Raw genomic sequence first — 18,061 nt, 5'->3', positions numbered from 1 at the left:
CGCGAAATTCAAAACAAACAAAACAATATTTGCCAATCGAAATGTTCATTCAGCTCATTCGGAAGTTTTGTTCTGTTTTTTAGTGAATTCTTAATAGATCATTGTTGTTTGTTTCAGTTGTAAGTTTCAATTTTTAGATACTTAAAATCAGTTGTTAATTTTAGATCATGGTTTCACTTAGGTCTAAGTAAATAATTTTTTAATATTGTATGTTTGACTTTTTGTGTAAATAATATTCTGACTTGAGCAATAAAATGTCGTTGTTTCTCAGCACAAACAATTACAAACTTTGATATCACAACCAGATTTGTTTTGTTTGATTTTTTCCTCATGGCGTATTTTCTTTCTGTGAAAATTTTAAAATACTCATTTCTTGTATAGTACAATAAGTTGGGTGGCTAACCAGTTCTCTTTTTATATTATTTAATGCCCCCTGCTAGTACAGCGGTTAGTCTCCGGATTTACAACGCTAAAATCAGGGGTTCGATTCCCCTCGGTGGGCTGAGCAGATAGCCCTATGTGGCTTTGCTATAACACAAACACACACTATATTATTTAAATCCGTCTCTGTAGTATACAGTAAAAGTTATTTACTTATCTTTCATTTTTCTACATTATAAAGTGCAATTTATTTACTTATGCATGTATTTAGTTATTGTATAGCACACAGCACAATTTATTTCTTTAAGTTGACATTTGTTCTTCTACAATAAACATATAGTGTAACGTATTTACTTAAATTTAGTTCTTGTACGACCCACAATGCAATCTGTTTCTTTAAATTTGCTCTCCAGTAGCACAGCGGACTCACATCACTAGAAACTGAACTTCGATACCTGTGGTGGGCAGAGCACAGATAGCCAGTTGTGTAGCTTTGTGCTTAACTAGAAACAAGAAAACAATCATTCTTTAAATTTAGTTCTGTAGAACTATACTGTATACTATACAATATATTTACTTCTACAGTATACAGTATATTTTCTCATATTTAATACTTGTATAGTACATAGTACAACCAAGTTCTTTAAATTTAGTTCGTCTGATAGACTCAAAGTCTGAAGAAAAAGTAACTTTGAAATAAATATAAAATTAACTGATAACAAATAAACTGTTATAGTTATTTAAAATATGTCAATTACAAGAATACTTGATTAGTCTAAGTTCCACCAATATATGCTATAAAATCTGTAATACAACAAAATTACAGTAAACTCCAATAACACACTAACCTTAAGCAGTAGAGAAGTAAACACTCGGTTTGTGTTCAGAAGAGCATATGTCTATTGATGAAACCGTCATGTGAAATGTTGAAGAATCAGTGAATTTTCACTAGATACCGGCCGATTCGTTTTATTAAACAATACTGCTAACAATCAGAATGCAATCACACGCATTGTCAAAATGTGAAAACAATTTCACTATTGTTTCGTACATGATGTCACAATATTAACTGGAAAATGTATATTTTCCAAGTCTTTATGAAAATAAGTCTGATCATGTCAGTTGCTCCAAGTTTATATGTATAAACATCAAAACAAAAGTACATGATGGAGTGTCGTTTTTTAAAATATAATTAAACACACTTCTGTAGTTAAAGCGCGTTTCCCTCACAGTTATGACAAACATTTCACATATTATTTAAATACTAAAATTCTATTTTACCATTGTTGGTTTGTTGTACTTATTTAATTGTTCTATTTCCCTTGGTAACATAAATAGTGTAAAATTTAATCTTAATGTTGTAAAGTATACAATATCAAGCTTGTAAAGCCTTGATTATATCATGACTTTAGAACTCATTAGGAATATATTCCACCTTTTATGCGTTAGTTTCCTATTACTGGCATTACCTACTTATAATACCTCATCAGATATACTGGGTACGATTGGTGTGTTTTGATATTCTATAAAATAAATAAATCTTGTAATATACGTCTGATGAAAAGCACTGGTTAGACTTTAAATCCGCCTTAATCGTTTTGTTTATTTGTTTTTGAATTTCGCGTAAAGCTACTCGAGGGCTATCTGCGCTAGCTGTCCCTAACTTAGCAGTGTAAGACTAGAGAGAAGGCAGCTAGTCAACGCAACCCACAGCCGACTCTTGAGCTACTCTTTTACCAACGAATAGCGGGATTGACCGTCACATTATAACACCCCCCACGGCTGAAAAGGCGAACATGTTTGGTGCGACAGGGATTCAAACCCGCGACCCTCAAATTACAAATCGAACGACTTAACCCTCTGGCCATGCCAGGCCGTTTTGTTTATTAATCTTAAATTTAACAGATATAGCTTGCTTATCATTTAGTTATACTAACGTTATATTTCCTGAAAACGTTAGGGGTGAACCCAAGTAAAGTGTCCGGACTCACTTTCCCACCCTCACCTTCCCAAAAAAATCCTCTACTGGCACAGTGAAAAGTTTGTGGACTCACACCGCTAGAAACCAGATAGCCCATTGTGTAACTTTGTGCTTAATTTTAAACAAACAAAATTAATGAAAAGAGTAAATAATTAAGTAGAAATAAAGGAGAAAACATAGATGTAAGTGGCAGAAATATTACATTTAACTGTCTTCTTGGTTTTTCATTTATGGCGACCTGCCACTGACTCATTCAGGATTCACGCCTTTTTATAGTGTTTATGGAATTTTAACCAATCTTTATAACACGAAGAGGGGAAAGTTATTGAAAAACGTAATCAAGTAAGGGCGAGAAACAGAAATAACACTGTGGCGGGTGACTTTCGCACCACCCTGTACAACAATATTTCGAGGCAAATTGACACCTTAGTATGAATGTACCGTAATAACCTTTTGCTATTAGATTTAGCAACAATACCATTTTCTCTGTATTACGTAACTTTAATAAAGTAAAAATAAGACACAAATGATAAAATATAACCAAACCAGCCTTTTACACCAGCGTTCGGTGTATTTAATAAACAATCTTTAATCGTTTCTTGGAATTTAGATGAAATCAGAACAGATTAAAATGCAAATATATTATTCGCGTCTTGTACTGTTTAGATAATATTCGTCCAGGACAAAATAGAAATGCATGGAAGTTGGGTAATTTGGTTACATTAAGACGATTTTCAAGTCTCACCATGTTGGTATAATGCGTCTTACTGCGGCCCATCTTGCTCTGACGACCGTTCTCTTTGGTAATACCTTTGATGTGTAGTTTTAATTGTAAAATATTCTGTTGAAAGGCTGAAATGTCCAAAGCTTACTACTTCTCCTTAAATGTTTTCCATAGTACATGTAGTGAACGTTTAGTATCCGTTTGAACAGTTCATCGGTTCTGAGTACGACAACTTGACTGATATGCTTTCTTTTGAGATAATGTGAATACCCGTTTCATCATGAATACTCTGCCTAAACAGTCTATCAAAGAATATGAATACCCGTTTCATTCTCTAGCTGTTTAACGTCTGCGACGGTGAACGTGAAGCATGACTAAAAAGTCTTATCTTACGAAAACTATACCCTGTTGTCCTCACTTACAAGTGGAGATCCATATTTATTAAAACTGCGTACTGTTACCTAGGCTACGTAGACAACTTTTGTCGATAACCTATGTGTTCGAGGATCCTCATTACTTAAGATATGTCACATTTTGCTCGGCACGACTGTGGTACGACCTGTTACAAATCTTTCTGCATAGCCCCGTTGTCCCAAACTGATCCATATTCCTTTGTTTTCCAATCTCATCAGATATACGGGATACCTACATCTTGAAAACTTTGAATTCCCCATTCGAAGATATCTTTATAATCTGAGTGTATGAATACCATGCGTTGAAAAAAGGCTGTTATATACCCTTTCAAAAAAGCGAATTTTCGGTAGCATCACACTACTTGCGCAACGCTAAAAATTTAAAATGTAGTTATGATACAAGTCGTTTCATGAAGACTCTATATCGGCTGAGGTTGTTACTCAACCTGCTGATTTGCGTATTCAAAATCGATTTACAATAACGTACTCAATCCTGCATACACGTTTCCTGACCTTAATAAATCGGTTTTAACGCGATAGTTGTAAAAAGATGCAAAAATACTGTATAAATGCCTAATAATCTGAAATAAGCAGGAACCGGAAATCACGATTACATGTAATAACTGGTAAATATAATAAACATAGCTACCTGATATTTCCGGTAATTATCCGCTTAGTCCCAACAAACTGTTCTTTCAGATGGATGTAGCATAAAAGTTATAATTTTGAAACTATTTAGCCATGATTATTTTAAACTTTCACGTGATGTTTACTATCCTCTTTTTTTTTTTTTTTTCAGAAAAGAAACAAGAGAATGGAGGTTGTTCTTCGGGTTACAGAAAAACTGGGAACAAATGTTGTAAGTTGTTGACTTCAGTTTTGTTTTAAATACTAAATTCATGTTACAACCTTTAAAGATTTCAGTCAACATGTTATGAACACATGAACAACATTAAATTATTATGTTCGCTCAGTTTTTGATAGTTTTGTACTCACGAGAAAGAACCTGAATGACACTTGTGCTGGCCCTCTGGTTATGGTAAAATAACTTTATTATAACTTAATGAACAAAAACAAAACGAAATTAATGGTGTAGTTATAATCAATGCCTGATTTCTGCTGCATCCCCCAGGATCTGAGATCCATAAGTTGTTTTGTTTTTTTTTTCCAAAGCTGAAAACACTCTAATTAATTGTAAAACTATTTCGCTTGCATAGCGATTTTATATTGGACTAGGAAAATCATGTACAATAGTCTAATGCTAAATATAGAAATGCCGGAACGAGAAATCTACTGTATAACCGTCTGAGATGGGATTCGTTTGAAATAATGGTAGTTTTCTGGTTTAAAAGAAAAAACAATAGAGGTACGTCATGTCCATTCATTCCCATCCCACTACACCCCTGGTCACGTACATTACTCCACTATATAGTAGCATCACAAATGTTTAAACTATTATCTTCCAAAACTCAGTATCAGTTTTCTTTCTTCTCCATCTGTCAAAATGATCCTACAGTCCATGTTTTTCTAGACATTAAGTATTGGTTATAATCAGTGAGTCACTTAATTATAAAAGTTTTATGCTATGAAAATAATTTTATTGATCTGGTAAGATTGTTATACTGTTATATCCCAAAGTTGCTTGCAACCCGGGTTACTACGGTGATGGGTTAACCAGCGAGTGTTATCCGTGTCCCTTGCATCATTACATGCCTCATACAGCTGCTGATAGTTGTCTTCCTTGCCCGACTGGAAAACAGACCGTATCTACAGCAACAGCGAGAGAAGAGGAATGTTTTGGTAAGAACTATTTATGATATAAATTATCAACCATGGCGTCATAGACATGAGTCATAAAGTTTGATTTAAATTAACGTTCGAGATTTTGTCAGCTGCAAACAAAGACAGAATCGACATCATATATAACCTTCCATAGTTGACCCCAAAATAGGGTATAGTATCGACATCGGAAGTAAACTTACCTAGTTCACCCTACAAACAAGGGTACGAAATAACACTATGTAGTTCAAGCGTTCTCTTTTGGTGCTTACAGAAATTGTCCTCACTTTAAGTATTTCTCAACTGTTGGGCAATATGTTATTATAATCCAGTTAATGACTAAGACATAAGTTAATATCTCGCGTGTTTTAAAGTAATCAAATTCGAAAGTATGTGCTTTTCAAGTGGATGACCCTTGTTTTAAAACTACACTCGAATTATAAACTTAAGAGTTTTTCTACGGTTTTGTTTGGTTTTTTTTTAAATTTCGCGCAAAGCTGCACGAGGGCTATCTGCGCTAGCCGTCCGTAATTTAACAGTGTAAGACTAGAGGGAAGGCAGCTAGTCATCACCACCCACCGTCAACTCTTGGAATATTTTTTTACCAACGAATAGCTGAAGGGGCGAGCATGTTTGGTGCGACGGGGATTCGAACTCGCGACCCTCAGATTACGTTCTACGGTTTATACATGAAACTCTACTACTTGAAAGGAAACTCAACAGGTGAGTCTATGCTTAATATTATTTCAACGTTGGATAAAACTGAGATTTGAATATAGAATATTATTAAATCCTATGCTATGTCATTCAATAGCCCAGTGACATGTGTGAGGGTTTATGGCGCTAGAAATTGGGTTTCTATACTCTCGCTGGACAAAACACAGATAACACATTGAGCGGCTTTGTACTTAACAGCAAAACAAAAATAAACAAATAATACAAGCTTACGTATATCGCTCATACCTGTACACGAATAATTCCTTTTTTTTGGTTTTGCGCAAAGCTACACAAGGGTTATCTGCCCTAGCTGTCCCTAATTTTGCAGTATAAGACTAGAGGGAAGGCAGCTAGTCATCATCACCCACCGCCAACTCTTGGGCTATCTTTTACCAACGAACAGTGGGATTGACTGTCACATTATAACGCCCCCACGACTGAAAGGACGAGTATGTTTGGTGTGACAGGGATTCGAACCCGCTCTCCTCAGGTTACGAGTTGAGAGCCTTAACCACGTGGCCGTGCCGCGCCTACAACTAGTTAGATCAAACGATAAACAACAAGACGTAGGTTTGAGTACGACATACAACAACTAGATATAATGGCGTAGCCTCGAAGAAGCAGTAATATACTTTGTTAGGTATAAATATCAAGTATGAAGAAATTTAAGAAAAGTACAACATTAGTACGAAGAGCGGGTATTAATATCAATACACATGAACTGGATTCCGGAAAAAATCAGATCTGAAAACTCGTCGTAATTAATTTCTTAGTAAAGGATATTTTTGAAAACGCACGATTTAATTGAAGCATGAACCTTATAGTGCAACAAGCCGAAACAGTTTCGATCTTGAAAAATAAACTGAAGAAGAATTCGGTATAAAAGGTGCTGCAGAGAGAAGTAATTTTCATTAAGGGACAATTAAAATAATGAAGCATTTGTTCTAACCTTTCCAAATTATGAGGGGGAAGCGTTCAGCACCACTACCATTAATAAATTTTAGAGGTGCTCAAACACCTACAACATTCACAGAGCTAGCACCTACGTAGAAAGGCCTACACATTTAATTTACATTTCTATATAAAGTTTTTAATAATAAATATTTGGCCATCTCGTAAACACGATTCATACCTATATGCACAGCCTACTCGTAAGTTAGTAGACATCATAAGAGTACAGAATGAGCTATTTCTGTTGTGTAATACGCAAGTAATCCAAGTATAAATATAAGTCTTGCACGGTAAACATGACAAAATACAAAAGTCGTGCCATAAGTAAAAGAACCTTGGGAAATTATGTTTTCACAAGGTTATATATTTGGATGCTAGAAGATAGTCAATATCAACCAAAATCCGCGAAATTACTTACAATACTATTTGCAGAGAATTAGATAAAAATGCAGTTTCATTTACGTCTGGAAAAAAAAAATATACATCTTCTGCACAGCCTAAGAATAAACTTTTAGTTGCTCTGAGGAAAAATGTGGATAGCAACATGCACTAGATGGCTTTTACCGTTGCCACAGTACCACCGAAAGTAATATATACAGAGAATGTGTTACAATGGCAGGTAGCTAGACATAAGATATTTTTCTCTCCATGCGGTATTGTATGCTGACAAGAATGAATAATTCTGATTTTTACACATCGTCTTGCCTTTTCAGAAACTATCCTTGTCCTTATGATTCCAGGTTTCAGATCTTATAAATGTGAGTAATAGCGGTATTTTTGCCATCAGTATTGTAAGTACTGGAACTACTTCCTGTATTAAATATTTATTATAATGGATTTATTAAAGACTAATTACAATCTCATTCCATTTGTTCCATCTTGTTGTTTATTTAATAAGACACCATTCTTTCTCGAGCGAGTATATTTACTTATTAATAGGCTGTGTACGAAAGTTTCGAAAAACAAATGAACTCAATCGTGATTTGGAATTCGCTAAAAACTAGAGGAATAATATATGTAAAACATTATCTATAATTATAAAATGTAAATGTTTCATTCGACTGTAGAAACAACTTTTGTTAGATATCAATACACTCAGCTTGCGAAAGTGTGTCAAGATAAAGCCTTATTCTTGTGTGTCAATCTTTGCAAGATCAATAAAACACATTTAATTATCACACATATCAGTCAAATCACCTGGTATATCATAAAAAGTAACACTGCATAATTACATTGCAAAAACAAATACTTAACACCTATAACATGAGCCAGCCAGCATCTTGATGTGAATGAAAAAAAAAGGACTTTGATTAGAAAAAATGTTGTTTGACACTATTTTCGAAGTTTAGTTTGCTGGACCAAACTGGCCCGTGAACATGCTCGAGACCATGAAAGCCAACATGGAGACGTTACCTTTTAAATGTAAAATAAAACGATATAGCAGTGAAACATGTTTTGAATGTTCTAGATATTGTTGTAGATGCGATGGTTTAAGTGTAGTAATTAGGCTAAACTGTGGATCCACGTCGGATGAGGAAATAAATTATTCAATACTATTCCAATCGATTTGATATACCAGCTGAATCTGAGTTTCGTCAACTAATTACTGCATTAACAGCGAAACATAAAACAACCAACTGACTTAATAAAATCGTTACTTTCATAAAGCGAGATTGGAATCACGTATAGGAAATCAATAGTTTAAATATTTTGTAAAACTAATGGCATAGTAAAGCCCAAAGATTCAGTGTTGAGGTAAATGTACGATGCATTACAAGGTGATGTCCCTAATGATTCTAAAATTAAACATGTAATTTCTGCAATGAGGAATAAACACAAGGAGGATGATATAATGTCCAGCACCATTTTTCAACAGTGGTGTTTATATTAAATGCCCAATATTCATGTTGATTTGTTAGAAAGGTTTAGATATAATGTCCAGTGTGGTACCATCCTAGTATAATTCATATAGATTTCATCATGTCGTATTTTCATTCATATTTAGTTAATTCATGTTCCGAAACTGTACCGAGCTTCATTCATTGAGATCTATCGAAATAACCAAAAATCATTGATTAACAGAATGGCTCTTCTCTTCCATGTTGATCAGTATTAAAATCAGTACTAAAAAATGATGCGGTAGATCGTGTGGCAGATGTTGAAAGTAGATTGTTTGTTTTGAATTTCGCGCAAAGCTACTCAAGGACTATCTGCGTTAACCGTTTCTAATTCAGCAATGTAAAATTAGAGGAGAGGCAACTAGTCATCACCACTCACCGCCAACTCTTGGGCTACTCTTTTACCAACGAATAGTGGAATTGACCGTCACATTATAATTCCCCACGGCTGAAAGGGCGAGCATGTTTGGCGCGACCGGGATGCGAACCCGCAACCCTCAGATTACGAGTCGAATACCTTAACCCACCTGGTCATGCCGGGCCAGTGAAAGTAGAAAATCGCATGCGGATAGCGAGTACTGAGAAGCATGCAAAAACTAGTTTTTCTCTCTGTTATCTATATATTCAACCATGGAGAACTTGTAGTTTAGCACATTGTTCAGAATATGAGAAAATATACAATATCTCATAAAATACTGACGAAAACAATTATTTAAAATTCCATTTAAGTTTTTCATTACAATACGAATTATCTTCTATCAGGGTTGTTTATGATTGAATTATTAAAACTTTTAGTTTGATTGTACGCAATTTACTTGAAATTTAGACTAATAAAATGTAAGTGAAAACACTGGCTCAAATTGTAAATAATACATTTTAAAATCACACCGAAACAGTTATTTTCTAACGTATCATTATTGTCTGAGAATACTAATTTGACGTATTATTTCTTGGACAATGATAAACAAAATATTTGAGTTTAGACGAGTTACAATTATATATAAGCTCTCAAGCTTATAAGACAAAAGGAAACAATGCTATTTATTGAAAAAAAAATAGAATTTTGCAATCACTAACTATAAAAGGACTATTTTCTTTGTTACTGTGTCAGGAACGCTTTCATAATAATTTTTTGGTAGTACTCAACAATATACATTGTTGTTCAACAACAAAACTATCACCTGACTCTTATTAAGCCAACAGTGGTGTTGATATTGAATGCCCAATATTCACGTTGATTTGTTAGAAAGGTTTTGTTTTTGATAAATTTGGTGATAAAACAGAAAAATAGTCTGATTCAGAACTTTTATGGCATTGAATTGTAGTCACAAGCAAAAATAACATTCACCAGGTGGTGTTTCAAGTAAGCCTTACGCCACGTTTATGTATGTACTAAACTACAAACGGGCCTGCTAGTTCTAACATTATAAAGTCAGTGTTTAAAAACGTTTTAAGGGGTAAGTACATATATATATCTACTTGACGTAAAAACAAATAAAAATAGATGTTTATTACCACCAACAATCTTTTATCCATTATGCAATCAAAAGAATTGAAACTTTGTGTTTGAATGCCCGCACTATGTTTTCTACTTCCTGGCCTAGAATACGATGAAAAGGATAATGAATGGTATTTAACCCTCTTTTCAGAGTGCGCACGTACTTCTGTTGGTAACATTTCATTTTTCTGCGTAATGTTACTAAAAATGTGGTTATTCAAAATTATTTCGAATCTGATGAAATTAGTGAAGAGTAGAGGCATTTTAGAAGTACGGACAAATTCGTTTAGTTCAATTTTGTAATTTTCGTTAATCATTGACCAAAGGTTTCCATCATTCTAGACAGGCTTTCATACGAATAAATAGATAATTTGGTAAGTTTTAAGAATCGCTTCCAAACAGCTCTTCGATAAACTATAATTGCAATTCATGAAACACTTTGAAAAAAAAAAATTGCCTTCAGCACATGGTGTTGATGTAACTTTTGGTAAGTCATCTAGTAGAAGGTATTTAGAATTATTCTAATATGTTCATAAACAAACATGTTTTTCTCTTTTTTTTAAATTTATATTACTTTGGTTACAGATCCCAAAACCAGGCCTAACAACAACAGTTTCGCTTTTTGTTGGATTGCAGTGCTTGTGGGAATTTTGGTTGGAATATTTCTTACACTGTAAGGAAAGTCGATTCCTAAAATAGTTTTGTAAGATTATTCTCAAAAATTAGTTTTAATTTAAAGACATTCAGCTGCCTGAGCTGACATTTAACTGATTCAAATATTAACTAGCCAAGGCTATATTCTTTAAGAGTCTCATATTTGTGATATATTATTTTCTTATTCGTTTTGTCATCCTTACAATTAGAGATATGAGATACTTCTGAATAAGATAGAGCAGTGACATGAGCATGGTATGGGGTGGCAGCCTCCCTAACTTGCAATACATGCAGCCATTCAGAAAAATTTTCAGTTTTCATTCCACCAAAATTAGAAGCAGAAAATATAATTTTTACCTTCATTAGGGAAAAACTAATAACAGAAGTTTCTTACTCATAATTTCATTCGGACAAATATTATATAGACCTCTTCCAAAATATCCCCCGTACACCTATAGTTAAAGCCCCTACCTTTTTATCCGTATGCCTCAAAGTGCCTGCCCCCTTCTTCAGCCATAAAAACTTTCAACAATATCTAAAAGGTACACTTGTTTTCAGATCTTTCTTGCTGCAGGTTGTTATCAGCTTTAATATGAGTGGCAAACAGGACTTTACAGTAAAAAAAGAAAAAAATAATAATTGTTTTAACATGAAGTAATTCACTACTAAATTTTAGATTTGGAAAAATCAAGATATGTTTGCTTGTTATAGCTTTTTCACCCTATGTGAACGGCCCCTTCCCCCACCCAAGTGGCATAGCAGCATGTCTACGGACGTACCTTTGTAATGAATAAAAAATAACAATAAACAGACGGTGTACGAGGGGTAATCCATAATACCTATAGTCTTCTTTGACCTCTCCCCAAAAAAAGTCTTTATTTTGCGATGCTTGAAAAGCACCCCTTTTTGTTAATAAGCCCCTGGTCTTTTGTTGTTTTTTTTTCGCGCAAAGCTGTACGAGGACTATCTGCGCTAGCCGTCCCTAATTTAGCAGTGTAAGACTAGAAGGAAGGTAATTAGTCATCACCACCTACCGCCAACTCTTGGGCTACTCTTTTACCAATGAATAGTGGGATTGACCCTCACATTATAACGCCTCCACGGCCGAAAGGGCGAGTATGTATGGTACGACGGGGATTCGAACCGGCGAGCCTCCGATTACGAGTCGAACGCCTTAACTACCTGGTCATGCTGGGCCTGTCTTTTAATGTTATCTGCACAATATCTTGGCAGCTGTTAAAATTCTTCAGGTTTAAGAATGTAAACGTACCTCAGAAAAAAAAGAGTAGTAAAATGTTCCTGAAATATACATATAGTCTAATGATCAGTAGCAAGTAGTTAATCAAACAGAAGTTAGTAGTAAAAGTTAAAAAGCCAGAAAATGAAGAAAGTACCTTGAAGGCAGAATAATTTCAATAATCCATAAATTAACAATCGTTTCTTAATATTTGCATTTAAAACTGTTTAATTTTATGCATCTAAACACAGTAAAACGTATCTTCACTGTTACAACTAGATCATTATTGCATGATTTTTATTCCCTTTACTTGACTTAGTACTTATCGTGTTTCCTTTCTTGCTAATTTATTTTGACTTTTTTTATTATAAGTAATAGATAAACAAATGTGTACAATGTACACATAACATGTTGTTGAGATTACTCACTCGTGTCGCCTCGTCTGTTCCACGGTGGGGTAGCGATAGATCTAGCGACTTACGACCTTCAGATCAGGGGTTCTGTTCCTCTCGGTAGACACCAACGATAGCCTATTGTGGCTTGTCTATAACAAAACACACCCATACACAATTTATCTCTCTTAATTGAATGAGATTGCGCTAAATTGTTGGCTTAAATAAGCATTAATTAGTAATGAATGACACAAAATTGGTAATTTAATTGGTAATTTTGAAGATCTGTATTATGTCTGGGGTAATTAGTTTGTAAGTTCCTAAGTAAGTATTGTATTCTCTATTAAAGCGTTTCGGTAAACATTTACATATTTCGTACATAATCTGATTTCTACTGAAAGTTGGCAACCGTTGAATGAATGCTACAAATATATTATTATCTAAACATAAAAATGTCCATTATTTGTTATAGTCCTTCAATTATAGGTATAGATAAAGTTAATATGAAAGATGTTAAAATAATTTAACCACTTTTTAATTGAATACATATAATTTCTAAGGGAAAGTTGCACGATTCACTTAGTACGAAACAACTATTGGATTTGTAACAGATATTAAAAAATTATGTAGGCCTAATTAGAGGATGGACCAGGAGGGTCATTTGGCCCAGACCTCAAGCTAAAAGGGGGCCTGAAATTTAGATTCTTCTTGCATTTGTTAAGCTTCGCAACTTGTTTTTATGTGACACACACTCTTAGCTTATAGCTGCAAATTATATATGCAAATTAAATATTGAAATTATGTTTCACTTTTGCTTTTGTTTTCATGTGTCATCATTTTTCATTTCTATTATAGCCAGGAGCCTCAAAAGATGGAAATGGCCCTGGCTTCTCTGCACTTCTCTGAAGACCTGTTTCTATGTCATTAATTTTTGTTTTTTACTTAAATATTGCTATAGGTTCGCCTCTTTCCTCACAAGTTGTTGTTTTCTGCTTCCTCAAGATAATTTTAGATTGAAACTTTCATCAACTCCGAGACAAGAAAAAAATAAAACGAAACTGCAAGAAACGTTTATAGGCAAAATTAAACTCAGATTTAAAAAAATCATCTTCAAGAACCCTCGTGAACGAAAACCTCCCCCAAGCAAACAAGAGGTTAGTAACTCATATTCTGTAGTTTTAGTTTCTTATAACAATTAAATAAAGCAATTTAATACTACTACTAAATGTAACTTTTTGATAATAACTTATAATCTTGTATATCACTATTAAATAAACAATTTTTTTACAAATTATTAAAAGGAAAAAAAAATACTAATGGAAAGTAGGGGTCGTCAATTATTTGTAAAATTGCTGTAAAAATTATCTGTAATAAAATAAATGCTGCAATAAAAATAAAGAAACAAAACTATTTTGATAGATTTTAAATTATTTTCAATCCCTACTTTGCTGCTTTATTCAGCTTGTTTACACCACAGCCGCCATACCAAACTCTGGGATATATTGTGACGGAGATATTTGACGCAGCATTAATGGAATCCTTCGCAATTTGCGAAATACTAATATATACGAGACTCAAAGGAAAATGTAGGTTATTGAATTGTTCAGATATTCTACAGTTTACTGCAAGTTATTTCACGAAATATAAGGTAACAAAATGTAAAATTTCAGACGTGTACCTTTACACCAAAGTCTAAACTCATGATGTTCACAATTAGGCACTAAGACTAGCACCTCGGTCGCTCAACAGAAAGTATGCAAAGTTATAATGCTAAAATGAAGTTTCGATATTGGTGGTGGGCGCAGATAGTCAGAGGTGTAGCTTAAAAAAAAACATCAGCTAGGATTATTAATGCTATCTTTTCATACTATATGTTTCGTAAATAAGACAAACTTTGTTAAATGTCACTTTTACTAACAATGGTGGTTAAGATGTGAAATGTATTTATTATTTATTACATTTAATTTAATCACCATATTTTTACTGTAAAGTTTATTTTTTGGATTTTTATTTCATTATATAGATATACGACTTACCTAAATTCTCTAAGCTGGCCGAACTTTAAGAGACATTGCTGATATTATATATATAGGATATACATATGTGTATACATTATTATATGTATCTATACACACACGACCAAAAGTATATTTACAGCAAGATTTACTTGTTTGGAATTTCGCTCAAAGCTACACGAGGGCTATCTGCGCTAGCCGTCCCTAATTTAGCAGTGCAAGACTAGAGGGAAGGCAGCTTGTCATCACCACCCACCGCCAATTTTTAAGCTACTCTTTTACCAACGAATAGTGGGATCAATTGTGACGTTATAACGCCCCCACGGCTGAAAGGGCAAGCATGTTTGGTGTGACGGGGTATCGAACCCTCGGATTACGAGTCGAGTGCATTAACCACCTGGCCATGGTGGGCCTAACAGCAAGGATATCCAACTAACTTATGAAACAATACATATAAATCTTTGTAAGTAAGAACGTAAGAATAGTATATTTGGTTTGCTATGCTCATCATTACTGAACTGAGTTTTAGTTACGATTAGAGACCAGTAGACCACAATGCAGTAGAAAGAGACATCAGCTCAAGTTCTTCAATAAAATGGGTCTTCCCATTTAAGCGTATGAAATTGACACTTTCAAGAACAAATTTCATAATATCTTCATAATTGAAGTATCTGGCTGCCAGGTGTTCACGATGAACAATGCAATGAACAGAGTGAAACTTTGGAAAGCTAGGATCACTTTTCATAAGTGCAATTAATTCTGCATTTTTCTCCACCATTGCAAGTGCTCCATCTGTTTATAAAGTTTATATAAACTTTCAGTTTATATCATAATTATAAAGCTTGGAAATTTTTTATTTACTTTTTATATTAATTGTGATGCAAAAAGGAGTTTAGCCAACATATTTCCGCGAGCTGCACATTATATGTCAAAGAGTCACATGTGGCTTGCGAGCCGCGGCTTGGCTTACCCTGTGCTAAACACTGGCACGTGATGCCTTTGCCTCTATTCTATAGCATTGCTCGTGATCTCCAGTTGATGTCTTAAAAGATCAGAAAACCATGATTAATATCACAATGAGAAGGCCTCTGTATATGATCCATGAAAGTAGCCTCTCAGCATTTCAGTGATAAGTCTGAGGATTTACGAGGGCTGTTAAAAAAATACGCGGACTGGCGTCATAAAACAAAATGTACTTTATTTAGAAGTTACAGGTCTGGGACCCCTTCAAAGTACTCTCCTCCCCAACGCACACACTTATCCCAACGGTGTTTCCACTTGTTGAAACAGTCCTGGTACGCTTCTTTTGTAATGTCCTCCAGCTCCTTCATCGCATTTGCCTTAATCTCGGGAATCGTCTCAAATCTTCTTCCTTTCAAGGGTCTTTTGAGTTTGGGGAACAAGAAAAAAATCGCAAGGAGCAAGCTTCAGATGAGTAGGGGGGGAAGAACAGTGATCGAGTGTTTGGCCAAAAACTCACGAGTTCTGAGGCACAAATTTCGCAGCAACGCGGTGCATCTTCAATTTTTCGGTCAAAATCTCGTAACAAGTTCCAACTGACATCCCACACTCTTCAGCAAGCTCCCTGACAGTCAGACGTCGATTTGTCCGCACCAGGGTGTTGATTTTGTCGACGTGTGGGTCGTCAGTTGACGTGGAAGGACGTCCAGGAGGCTCATCATCTTCAATGGACTGTCGACCATTCTTAAAACGTTCATGCCACTTGAAACATGCCGTACGATTCATAGCAACATCACCGTAAGCCGTGTTAAGCATAGCAAAAGTTTCAGTCGCAGATTTTCCAAGTTTGACACAAAATTTTACAGCAAGTCGTTGCTCCTTCAGGTCATTCATTCTGAAATCCGCTAAACGAAAAAATCGCACTTCACTTAAAACCGCGTAGCTAATACACAAATGAAGATATCTGCAATCGGGAAATGGCGTCGTAATCAGCTGATCTGTGAGAACCTAGCGACACCAAGCGGGTTCTCCTGGAACCAACTGGAGCCGCGCAATTCAAACAGTCCGCGTATTTTTTGAACAGACCTCGTATAGCGCTGAAACCTGGTTTAAAAATTCGCGGTGGGCATAACACAGATAGTTTATTGTGTAGCTTTGTGTTTAAGTGCAAAAAAGAAGAAAAATAATCCACATAGGTGGCTTGCTTTAATCGAAATTATCACCAATTACTCATAAGTATGTCCTTAGCAAAATAAACTGCTAACGTGACGTTTATGATGTCTATATAAATATAATAGTAGTCTGTTGTATTTTCATGTAACTACTTTGCAGGGTGTGAGTGGATCTTCACCAAAATTAGTATAGAGAATCATTAATTTCATGTGAGGGTGCATAAATATTTTCAGTTTTGCGGTTTTTATAGGTGATTTTGTGTTTCGTAGCACTATTTGGCCCACTGTTGATAATCTTCACCAAATTTCGTATTTTTTTTAGGGTACGTGAGGATATATATGCAAACTTGCGTTTTCACATTTTATATTTTTGTAGTTATTATGGGCGTGTTTGCGTTTCTTACAGTTCCCTGTAAGGGAAGCAACTTTTCACGTCGAAAGATAACCTTTCGACAATCATGAAGTTACATTACTTTCATCTAAGGGATGGATACTTCAACTAATATTTTATTAATTTTCACATAAACTGTTCTATGCAAATGTATTCATTGTGATTTTAGTTTTAATTTAAAAGTAAATTTAAATTTTAATTGAATTTACAAAATTTAATTACTCAAATGTTGAATTTTTGTCTAGCAATAAATTGATTCTTGTATTACTTTTTCCCGTCAGGTGGATAGGACAATTTCTGCAGATCGTCAGCTGCAGAGAGAACCTTCACTGGTCAAGGATTATGATGAGAATTACGAAGATCCTAGAAATTTTCCATGGCCAGACGACATGCCACGTATGAATGCTCCACCCCCACCACTTCCACCGAGAAATAGCTGATTCGCTGACGTTAATTTCGTAGACATATGTGCATGCGTATACATGTAGAAGTTCAAATTATGCTAACAACTTACGCAACAAAATTAAACTTATTAAAAAGAAATGTTGAAGAGTCCAAAATGTCAAATAAAATTTTATATTTGAATGGTTGCATACTTTGTTTTTATTTTTTATTTTACCCATCTTCTCTTGACACAAGTTTGATTCTCAAGGCCTACATTGACATGTAACTTAGTTAAGACTAACACATGCACACATGTAATTATAACACCCGGGTTATTTTCACATGCAAAACACACAGATAATGTGATGTGCCATAGGAATGTTTAAGCATTATCATTGCAGATATATAATTATATCACGGTTGTCGAAGACAATGGATTCTCCCTCCGCCTTCCAAATGACCACAATAGCCGAGATTTGTTTAGCCCAAGCATAGTTAATAACCGTTTTTTTGG

The sequence above is a fragment of the Tachypleus tridentatus genome, chromosome 3 (assembly GCF_004210375.1).
Source record: "Tachypleus tridentatus isolate NWPU-2018 chromosome 3, ASM421037v1, whole genome shotgun sequence".
Taxonomy (NCBI): Eukaryota; Metazoa; Arthropoda; class Merostomata; order Xiphosura; family Limulidae; genus Tachypleus; species Tachypleus tridentatus.
The sequence above is the reverse complement of the archived record's forward strand: the minus strand, read 5'-3'. Positions refer to the sequence as shown.